Source organism: Protopterus annectens, chromosome 2.part0 (genome assembly GCF_019279795.1).
Source record: "Protopterus annectens isolate FY-2018-M chromosome 2.part0, PAN1.0, whole genome shotgun sequence".
Taxonomy (NCBI): domain Eukaryota; kingdom Metazoa; phylum Chordata; order Ceratodontiformes; family Protopteridae; genus Protopterus; species Protopterus annectens.
Window position 1 is genome coordinate 1,095,424,894 of NC_056728.1, and position 11,719 is coordinate 1,095,436,612.

Below are 11,719 nucleotides of genomic sequence, written 5' to 3' on the forward strand. Positions count from 1 at the left end.
AGTGTGGATGACGTGTTGAGGTCCATGTTGATTACAGCCTGCGTGGATCTCACCATGCAATGATTGACAACTGTGGATGAGCAGCAGTCCCATATTTAAGTAGTCAACACAGGTCAAGGTTATTGCATCCTCTACCGGGGGTCAGTATGAGCTTGTCCAGGGCATTGGAAATTATGAATCCCAGAAGTGTTGGCACTTGGCTACTTTCCCCAGGTGATGCAGGGGTACTTGAAGTTTCATACTATGTCAGTGTAGCGTTGGACCATCATAGATGGCAGGATGTTGAGGAATGTGCATTGACAGTCTAGGGACATAGATGTGGACCCATAGCAGGCTATGATCTCGATTGCAGTATTACCCCAAGGCAGTTGTACCGGATATATCTCCAATGCATTACGCTGGGATACTAGTCTGGAGGTATTCCTAGCCATAATGAATATGGAGACAACACCACCTGTGGAGGTGTGGTGTGGTCCATGTTTGTGGGGGTGATAGCTGTGGGATGTGCCATAGCCTGCTACTGCAGAGCTGCTGTCTGCTGCTGTGAACCACCTCTCCATTACAGCAAACATGTATCCTCCACTTTAACAAGTGCTTTGAGTGACTGCATCCTGACAGTTATATTTCTACTGTTGAGCAGCATGACCCTTAGACTGCATACATATCTAGCTGTTATGGTGGTAATTACATTAGGAACACTGCCTAATAAGGCATCATAGGGGTGGCAAGACACTTAGCCAGTAACTGGAAACTCAGCACTGACAGATGTAGGACAGCTGTGGCAAGTCATTGGGTTCTGTCACTCATGTCATCCCAAGGAGAAAGGTACTGAATTCCCTGAGAATGACACAAAACATGTAAGCCAATGTTGCAGTCAATCATTTGTTGATAGTACCGCAGCATCATTCTGGGTGATGCCAGTACACTGCTCAGGGCTACTGTCACACCTGCTTGGACCATATAATCAGAGAGTTCAACCATGTCTCTTGTCATGTAGTCCAGGGAGGTGTGTTCCAAGTCATTCACACCCACATGGATACAGAGTGATACTCGTAGTTGTTGTGGAGTGCCATGACTGGCTGTGTCATGTGTTGGATGCTGGCATGTGATAGATATATGGCTGTTACTTGCTCCATATTCAACTTAGTGAGTGAGATATGTGTTTGCCTCAAAACTGAGTTACCCATGATCACTGTATTGTGCAAGGTGGTTAGGCTTAGGAGGTTAGGATGAGGGGCACATTGTGTAGGTTAAATATGTGTCCCTTGGCATGTTCCATGTCAGCAGTGTCTGAGGGGGTGTCTGTCTTGCTGGCCTGTGCTGTTTGGGTAAATGTCCATTGAGTGCCACTGTGAAGGCGAGTGTTTGGTTTTTCACTGTATGTCATGGCTTTCAAAGTGGGTATCATTGTGACCTATGTGTCCCACATAGTGTGGTGCAGGTGTTGATCTTATCCTCTTGACCTGCTAGTTCAGTCTTTGCTGGAGAGTGCATATGTCCACATTGGGTGATATATAGGTAACTCTCACAGGTCTGAGTGTTTGGAATTTAGAGGGGAGGGTTGTCTGTGTACGTGAGGCAGTTGTAACAGTGGCTCAGAATGGACAAGTGCATCAAGCTAATGGGTGAAAGCACAGAAAACCGCCCTTCAATCATGCTAGGAGGGGTGGACATAGCTAGTAAGTACTGAGGCTACTTTTGTGATGAACTAGTACTGCTGATGACTCCCAGGTGTGTGACACTTCTTGATACAATAACCTGTTGAAGTGCCAAGCTATAATGCTATTTGAAGTGCATGTCAGAAAGAACTAGCATGATGTAAGGGTGGAACAGAAGGCAGACTTTCTGCCACCTGTAATACTTTAACCAAGCTGTGCAATTATCAACAGCTTTTGCCATGTGAAAACTCAGTAAGCTCTGTAGCATGTGCAACACTATAGTTGACATAACTAGATAGACAGGATTTCTAATCACCTTACTGGCAACTGTTTGGATGTGTTTGTGTGAGAATCATGTAATGTGCGGTTTACAAAATGTTTGACCTGTGTCATACCCTTTACACTTCCCCTCACTCCAGTTTAGTAGTCCTGTTGATGTAATCCCCCTTAGAAGTACCTTTAGAAGAAGTGGAAATGTATAGGCATTGTGGTGCTTCTGAGAACTGCGTAGCACTGTAGTAGAAATACCTAGATAGGCAGGAGTTATAATCACAATGCTGGCAACTGTTTGTGTGTTTGTGTGAAGATCATATCTTGTGTGGCTTATACCATTTTGATGTGTGTACCATACACGGTTGGTGACCTCCTCCCATTTCCATTAATTTATATAGTGTGGTAACAGCATTTGCCTCACATGCAGCAGATTAAACCATTGTACAGTCCTCTGTACAGATGTGTTTGGAATATCTATATGTTTGAAACCTATACGTGGTTGGAAATGGTCTGTGTGGTTTAACAATGCCCAAGTGTGTGATATTGTAGCCAAATAGGCCACTGTGAGTGTACTGATGCATATGGCAGCATGAAGTATCATACCTGACTGAAACATCATGCTAATATGATGTCTGCCACCCTCACAGATGGCCAGCCTTGTAGGTGCAATACATGCATCCAGATGCTTGGTTTTACAAGTGAACTGTTCCTGTTATGGGTCACATTAATGGCTGGAAGAGGTGTGGACTGACATACTGTGGTCCTAATTAGTATGTAACAGGAACACCTTGCATCTTAACAGGGATGTGTACACAATTTATATCCACTGTATACTACTAATTTGTTACGCATGTCCCTACCTCAGGCCGTTTGTCCAGCCCATTTTGCTGGCCTCTATCCAGACATCTTTGCACTGATGAGTTGTGAGGTATGCTACAGGAATGATGATATCACATCAGATTGGCCCCAGTGGTGACCACTGTGATGCAATGCAGTTATCCCCAGCACAAGTGAACATGCACAAAAAGCATTATAACTATTACATAAAGCAATATAGCTATTTCTGATGGTTGTGTACATGGTAAATTGCATGCCCTACACATGCCTGGGTTATTGCTAGGCAACAACAGAACAATGCCATACTCACCAGCTTCAGGCTGCTGTTCCATATGCAGACCAGAGGGTTCTAGGTAGTTGTGAGAGGGAGTTGTTGTCAGCAGACTCACATGTGACCTTGGTACAGGATGGATGCAGCATGTCTGCACATTTACAGTTCTAACCCCAATAATACACAATGTCCTGTCCTCACCATAGATGTGCATCTCTGTGCATTAGAAAACCCCTTCCGCATCTGCAATTGGACCTGACATATGGATGCAGATAGAATACAGATACATGTATGTCTGATACATTAGTGTACTAATCCCCATTGGGCCCTTGCCTGCATGTTCCTTGTCCAGTGTGTGTGCATCCCACTTCCACAATGCTTCCTTCAGCTTCATGACTTGTGCATTGGGTGGGTGCACCAAGGTTGGCAAGGAGCTCCTCGGTGGGTGTCAGTGGGGCCTGGATGACTGGGCCCCCACCTGTGGCTAGCCGGTCCCTCGCTACAGCAGCAACCCATTGACGGGCACAGTGGAAGAGGTCGGTGGCCCAATGCTGCACCTGCTCATAAGTTTTGCTGTGCAGGCCAGAATCATTTACCCTGTGGACAAGAGTGTTCCACAGGGCGGTCCTTTCCCACACATCTTCTGCTCTCCGTCCATATAACAGGGCACAATGTCTGATCACATATTGGGTGATGATGGCAGTTTCACCAGCAGAGAATGCTGGTAGGTGAGCCCTCTGCAGGTTACCTGGAAGACATAAACAGGAAAAAGGTCACAGAACCTCATACGGTTGTCACATTGCACATCAGCAGTGGATATTACTTGCATTCTATCATGGCTAAAGCAGCTTGCATTACTCTCCTGGCCCTGAGCGATCTTATTCACCCTAATGTTGGACACTTGTCTGGATAATCCTCTATTCTCCATTCATATCTGTGTAGAGGGTTGACAGTGGCCATCTTCCATGTGGATGGTGTGTGGATGGTGGCAGGTCTGTGTTTGACTGTGGGGTGTGATGGAACTGTGAGTACATGCCTGAGTTCATGTAGGAGTCAGACAGTGATGTTATTATGCCCCATGGAGATATGCTGTTGTTACCATCAGTAGACAATATGTTCATGCTCACCATTGCTGAGGGGAGGAGTGTGGTTGATGTGCATATCCCCCTGTACAACTGGGGTGGACAGGGTGGCGATTTTCCCACCTAACCTGTCTGATGCAGGTTGCCTATATCCATGGCATGTGTGTGTGAGGTGCTCTTTACCCCCAGTACAGGGTGAATTATGTTGTTTCCTCTGAGACTGACAACATATGTGGAGACACTGTTGCAATTGTCCTTGGTGGTGTGGGTGTGTCTGATTTTAGTCATAGTCAGCCTTACAGGAAGTCAACTGTGAACTAACATGCTTGCTCAGATATAGGTGGACCTGCTTCCAAGTTGTTGCCTGCACCTATGTGTCCCTGTACAGCCAATGTAGCAACCTATTATGTGGTTTGTGTATTGCTGCTGTCCACCAAAGGGGATTACTCTACCTCAGTGGAGGCTGGTTATACAGATCAGGTACTGTTGAGTCGATATAGCTACACTGGGTATAAAGGGCACACACCCCTGTTACAGTGCCTGATATTTGTGGAATTGGAACATGACACCGCAATAACTCATTTCAAAACAATTCCCACCTGCAATGTAACCTATAACTTGTACAATTCAATTGAAAACATAACAATCTGGTCTGTGAAAACATGGAAATAATAGTCAGCACAATAAGCCAGTTGAATGAGTGTGCACACCCTTAAACTGGGTCTATATCAGAACATCAAAGTATTAAAACTTTGAATGTTCTGATATCGAACGCTATTCAGTGAACGCTAAGAATAGCGAAGCTGCAGAACAGCAAATTCTTTCCTCGGGAAAGAATTTGGTTGGCCATTTCTGTGGCTTTGCTATTCTTATCGTTGTGGTGGAAAGTTATGGGTTGGGTTCAGATAAGTGTGAGATTGTTTGTACATTAGGGTTAGGGGCAGGTTAAGTGATTTAGGGTTAAGGTGCGGGTTAGGCATGTGTGCAATAGTGACAGAGTTTAGGGTTAGGGGTGGTTTAAGTGAGTAAGGGATAGGGCATGGGTTAGGTGAGTGTGCGATAGTGACGGACCTTAGGGTTAGGGTTAGGGTTTGGGATAAGGTAAGTGGGTAGATAGTAGTGTATGTTTAGTTTAGTGTAGTGTTAGATGTAGAAATTTAACTGTATGTGTGTGGTTACTGTTTGTTTGATGTGCTTGTGTTGTATGTATGTGTTTCAGAGCAGCAAATTTTTTCCATGGGAAAAATTCGCTGTTCTGAATGTTTGATATTTTCATATTTAGATGTTTTGGGGCCAATGAAATAGCGTTCGCTATTTTCATCTTTCGATAATGTGATATAAACGCCATAAACTGATATGTTGTGTATGCACCTCTTGAGATGGTTACAGCATTCATCTGTCTTTGTTTGAACTCTTAACATCATGGCACATCTTCACTTGGCAATAGTTGCTCACCATCCTAGAAACACCTTTGATTGTATTTCAGTGGAATTGTACAGGTTAGGGGTCACATTTAAGATGAGAAACATTATGAAATGATCTTCTGTGGTCTGATCGTCATAAAGCTTACAGACGTGGCATTCCAACAGGGGTGTGTACACTTATGATATCCACTGTATATAGGTGTTGATATAGCTGGTAGTGGTAGGCATGGGTAGATGGTCATAACACAGTTGGACACTTCCCGATTACTACCTGATAATCATGCCTACTCTAGTACCCATATCATTATCAGGGCACTGAAACCACCAGTAGCTGTACACATTTATGTCTGTTGTATGCACTGACACTGATATTACACACATGTGCAACATGCACAACCAATGTACCTGACTGCTTGAAAGCCATGTGATTAGTTTTGTGCCTTCCAGCTGACCATATGCATACATACATGTGCTCAGGGGATACATGGTATAAATTTCTGTTCTATGGTAGTATGTCACACTGTATTTACAGTCTTGCTGCTCAATCATACTTCTCAACCTGTTATAGCAGTATGTCTGAACAGTGGCAACACATAAATGGGTGACAAAAAGGGACATCAGTATTGATACTGTATTAATATAGCTGCACTATACATTAGTACATTGATTGCACAGTAGGGTTTGACATCGCTGTGATAACCTTGAAGATGTCCAATGGTCATAAGTAGGCTAATATGTTACAATGTCACTGCTCACAGACCTGCCAGTAGTTTGGCTAACATAACAAAGGTATATGTGTATTTGACTACAGATATCATTCACAAATGTGCTTATTGTCCAGCAGAACACTGTACAGTTGAATGTTATTAATTCAATATATCACATGCAGTTCAACACACATCTGCAGCAGTACTTTACTATACACACGCCGTGTATAGGTCTCTTAGCTTTACAAGATAAACTTGTGTCATACTCATATTCACAGGTAAAATGGATATGGACAACATCCAATTAATTGGCCTACCAGTGGCACAGTCACAACTGTTTGACAGACCCCCCTGTGGTTGTCATATATGAGCTGTCCTTTCCCAGGTGAGTCAGGCTCCTGAGCTGTGATCCTACCTTGCAACTTCTCAAAGCATCACAACTGGACAATGCCTAAAATGATGGGGGGATAAATAGGGTCATACTTTAAATATACCTGTTACAAACATAAGAAGTTTGTAGAATAATACATTTAGCATTACAGTGAATATTCTTAAGGATGTGGAGTCTTAAACTCAAGTGTTTGTCATTACCTGATGACTTCAGTCTGCAGCTATTTACCAGAAAAGTACAGATTACAGGAGGAACAGACAAAAAACTATGATAGGAAAATTTGGACATTCTATGAATATCTGTACAGTTGAGAGGTATGTCTGTGACCTCTCCCACTGCAGAGAGAGCCAGATGCTATGGCCATAGCAGTTGGTCAGCAGGACATTAGTACAGCAGTTCTTGTTGGGACATATATTCCTCCAAATCATATTCCCATTATTACAATCCAAGTATTACATTCAATTACATGCTTACATGTTCCACCTACCTTTTTTCTTTCTTCTCTTTTCCAGTTTATGTTTTATTTGTTATCTCTCTCAGTCTCTTGCTCTCTCTCTCTCTGTGCACTACAGGGATAGAGCTGGTTTGAATAGGTGGCACCATGGCTTTTGTAGGTGATGCTCATGACCAGGTGATGGCCTGTGCACTTATTGGTGTTCCCCAATTGCAAATTACATGTAGAGCATCTGTGTAGTTCTTCTAATAGCCAATGTCATGGCAACACACTCCTATAACTGAGTACTCCATGTGGGCATTAGCCCTTCCCTTACTTGTGAGGAAGAAATCCCGTAGTTGTGTCAGCTGCTACCTCTTACAACAAGACTTATTGAGACAAGCCAACTAAATGATGGAGAAGGCTCAAGGCTTAGGGGCAGAATGTGAGTATTGCTGTTATATGTTTGGAATACTGCTAGTTTAACAGGATTTGGCTGCGCATGCTACTTCTGCATGGGTTTCAGTCTGACAAAGTTTTGTCTCTGCATAGCTCTCAACTGTAGGGCCATCCACATAATTGCCACAGGTTAGCCTGTTAAGTTTGGTCTGTTCCCCAGACAGGTGTTGTCCTTGGCAAATCAGTAGCATACTCTGGTGATTGCATTCTGTAAATGGCAACATCCATTTGTTTTTTTGACTTTATATCCCTCAGAAAAAATATGTTATAACAAACACTGTAATACCAGCAACTTTCTCAGTGTATAACAGCAATATTTCAAGTATGGTTGTGTATTTGGGTCTCTGTTCACCAATTATGTCAGGCTTTGTCCAGATGTCATAGAGTAGGAGGTTGATAGGTATACTGGTCTATCATTATTAAGTGCTGTAATTCCTGCGGAGGGGAAAGGCTGGAAAACATGTTGAAGTCTGTATATTCAAGAGGTTAGTGTATAGAGAATGATCTTACATAGGTTCATAGGTTCATACTAGGCTATCTGCCCTAAGGCATTTATAAGCCTAGCCAGAGTGTGTTTGGCTTTCGCCACCCATTTTAAATTAATTTTGCTATGCCTTTTTTTGAGGTTAGTATACTGTGCCTCTGTCTAACAGTGACACAGAAGTGATAGCCGGGTAAACCCTGATCTCCATCCACTCATCAAGATTCCTCTTGAAGAGAGTCAATGTGGGACTCTGCCTAACCTGAACTGGGATTTTATTCCAGAGTGAAGAGCCTCTGGAGTTATGAATCTGTCCTCCAGCATGTCCTATTTATTTCAGTGCTGAGGTTCAAGTCTCTCGAGGCGTAGCTCAATGGGATTTGGATTTTCTGAGGTGCAGCATGTCCATTAATTCGGGTTGGACATGGCTTTATCGTCAGGCACAGATCGCCTCTGAGCAGGTGGTATGCCACTGAGTAGAGCTGGAGTTTCTTTAACCGGGCAGCATATGGCATCTGTTTCAGCCCTTTGATCCTCTTGGTGAGGTACTTTTGGTCTTTCCAGTTGCTGCAGGTGTCTGGTAAGGTACATCCCAAAAGGGCATTGTACTCAATTATGGGCCTGATGAGGGATGAGTAAAGCACGATGACCTCCCTGATCTAGATGTGAATCCCTTCATGATTAGGTGGGCTATATAAAATGTTTTTCTAACCACTTTGGCCACGTGGTTGTCAAATGAGAGATTGATATCAACTTGGGTCCCCAGGTCCCTAATGACTTCTTCTGTACTTAATGGATTACCACCTATGTGGTAATTTGTGGGCACTTTGTTTTGCCAAAGGGATGACTATACACTTTTGGCGTTTAGCTTGAGGCCATGGCTCTGTCACCAGTTGTCTGTTTCTATGAGGCCCTTTTAGAGGATGCTTGTGTTGGAGAGTTGATTATGGCGCCCAGTTTGCAGTCATCTGCGAACTTGGTCCACAATCCTTCCGTGTTGGCCTGTACCGAGAAATATATACCGAACAAGAGGTCCCAGGACTGAGACTTGTGGGACGCCACTTGTAACTGGTTTGGAGTCTGACATGGCTCCAGCAATTCTAACCATGTGGGTTCTGTCCTTGAGCCAGTTTGCAGCCCATCTAGTGACATAGGGTTTATATTTAAGCTGGTGAGCTTATCTATAATGTCGAGTGGGATATTGTATTGAAGGCTTTTGCGAGGTCCAGGTAGGCTGTGTGGACCACCTTCCCTCGTCAATGGCCTTGGTGACTGTTTCAAAGAAATCGACCAGGTTTAAGAGGCAGGATCTGCCCTTAACAAAGCCAAACTGGGTAGGATCCAGTGTCTGTAGGTCCCCAATATCTTTATTTATGAGGTCCATGATGATCCTTTCCATAGCTTTGCAGACCAAGCTAGTCAGGCTTATGGGGCAATAGTTTCCAGGATCCGTTGAGGCACCACCTTTGTGGAGAGGGACCACTGTTGCTGTACGCCACTTTTTGGGTACATATCCTGTAGTAAGGCTAAGATTGAACAGTAGTTTTATGTTTGGGTTTAGCTCTTCTTGAGTTCATGTAGGGCGCAGCCGGGACACCATCTGGTCCCATTGATGCTGTTTTTTGCTTTGGAGAGGCGGCTCTTACCTGAGCATCTGAGATGTCAGGGGGCAGCACTCTGTTGGGATAGATATTTGCCTTTTGGTGGGGAGGGGGAGAAGTTTGCACTGAACCTGTCAGCTAGGATGTTGGCAATGTCTGTGGGCTCGGTGTATTTTTGTCATTTTGGACTAATTCTGAGCATATCTGGGAATTCTCACCCAGGTTCCTAACATAACTAAAGAAAGCCTTGTGATTATCCTTAGTGTCCTGTGCAATTTTTCTCAAGCTGGCCTTAGGCGATTTTATGAGTGCCCGTAGTTTTTGCTAATACTGATCAGAGATGCCTTCCCTTTTGGGATTTTGCTCTATCATGTAGTAGCTTCCTCCTTCTATTGTATAGTTTGTTTATGGCTGGGGTCCACCAGACAGGGCGTCTGCCTTTGGAGGATTGGGTCTTGGTTTTATTTGGGATTGCATGATCCATGCATTCCTGAAGGTGTTCATAGAATGCGTTTATAAAGGATTCTGCGGTCTGGGCGTATTTTCCACAGGCCGGGGCTTTGAAGGATTTCACCTCGGTTTTGAGGCATGTGAAATTTGCTTTAGAAGTTTTCACTGTGGTTTTCTGGACAGGGGTGGGTTGGGATGTGAATATCCAGTGAGATTAGTTTATGGTCTGATCTTACCAGTGAGGATACACTTCTGGTCTGGAGCATAGTGTCCCCATGTTGGTGATGATCAGGTCCAGTATGTTTTCCCCTCTTGTGGGAGTGGTAACAAGTTGTTCTATAGCATTTGAGTTTATAAATTCTAGGAACCTTTGGACTAGGGTGTTGGAGCTAGAGTAATGCTCCCAGTCTATGTTTGGGTAGTTGAAGTCGCCCAATATAATGGTGTTTGGAGAGACCTTCATATTTTCCAGTATTCTCAGGAAGGCCAAGTGGGGTTCCTGTGTTTGGGAGGGTGGTCTGTAGCAGGCTATAAACTGGAAGGCAGTTTTACTCACAGTTAGTTGCACATGGATTGTCTCTGATGCTTCGTGCTGTGCCACCAACCTGGAGGTGTGGGTATCTTTGACGAATATTGATACTCCCCCTTCTTTTGTGGTTCGGTCCAAGTTTTGGGGCCGAAAAGCATGGTATGAGGTATAACCTGGTAGTGCTGGGGTGCTCTCGGGATCCCTGAACCAGGTTTCTGTTACTGCACAGATATCGATGTTCTCCATGCTAAGGAGAGTTTCAAGTGTGTGCATCATGAGGTTTAGACTTCTGGCGTTGAGTAGCATTACTCTTAGTTTCTTATCCCTTGTGATACCTATGGAGGTGGGTTTTTCTTTTGAGCCTTGCCTAAAAAAGGCACTATGGGGGTAGCAAGAGCCTTTGCCAATATCCGAAAGCCCAGGGGTGACAGGTGCAAGCCGTCCCTAGCGAAGCATCGTGGCTTGTCGAGCATGTCATCCCAGGCTGACAGGCATTGGATCCCTTTTGAATGACACCAACACTTAAGCCAATTGTTGAAATTGATCATCTTGTCTTCATATTGTGGCATCATTCTTGGTGAGGGTAAGATGCTACTCAAGGTCAGGGTCATAACGGCCTGGGCTACATGCTCAGAGAGCTCCTCTATGTCTCTTTTCATGTAGTCCAGGGAGGTACGTCTCAGGTCATTCACACCAGCATGGACAATGACTGAGTCATATTTGTACTTGCCTTGGAATGATCTGAGTGCTTGTGTTATGTGGCGGATCCTAGCGCCCGACAGGCAGCTCACTGTGACCTTCTCCTTGTTCAGCCTGGTGAGCGGGACGTCAGTGTGCCTGACGATAGAGTCACCTATTACAAGTGTATCAGGTGTGCCTTTGTAACATATTTTATGTGAGTGCAGTAACACATGTTTTAAAACTAGGCTGTTAGAACATGTGAGACATATTACTGATAAGAAAGATGACAGTTCTATAGCCGTACATTTGAATAAATTGCACCATGGTGACAGTAGTGGGTTCCAAATTACTGTTTTGAAAAAGTCTGTTCCTCAGTTTGATGAAACATTCATACAAAGACAATTGTTATATACAGACTCAATGTATAAATATTAAATGTGAT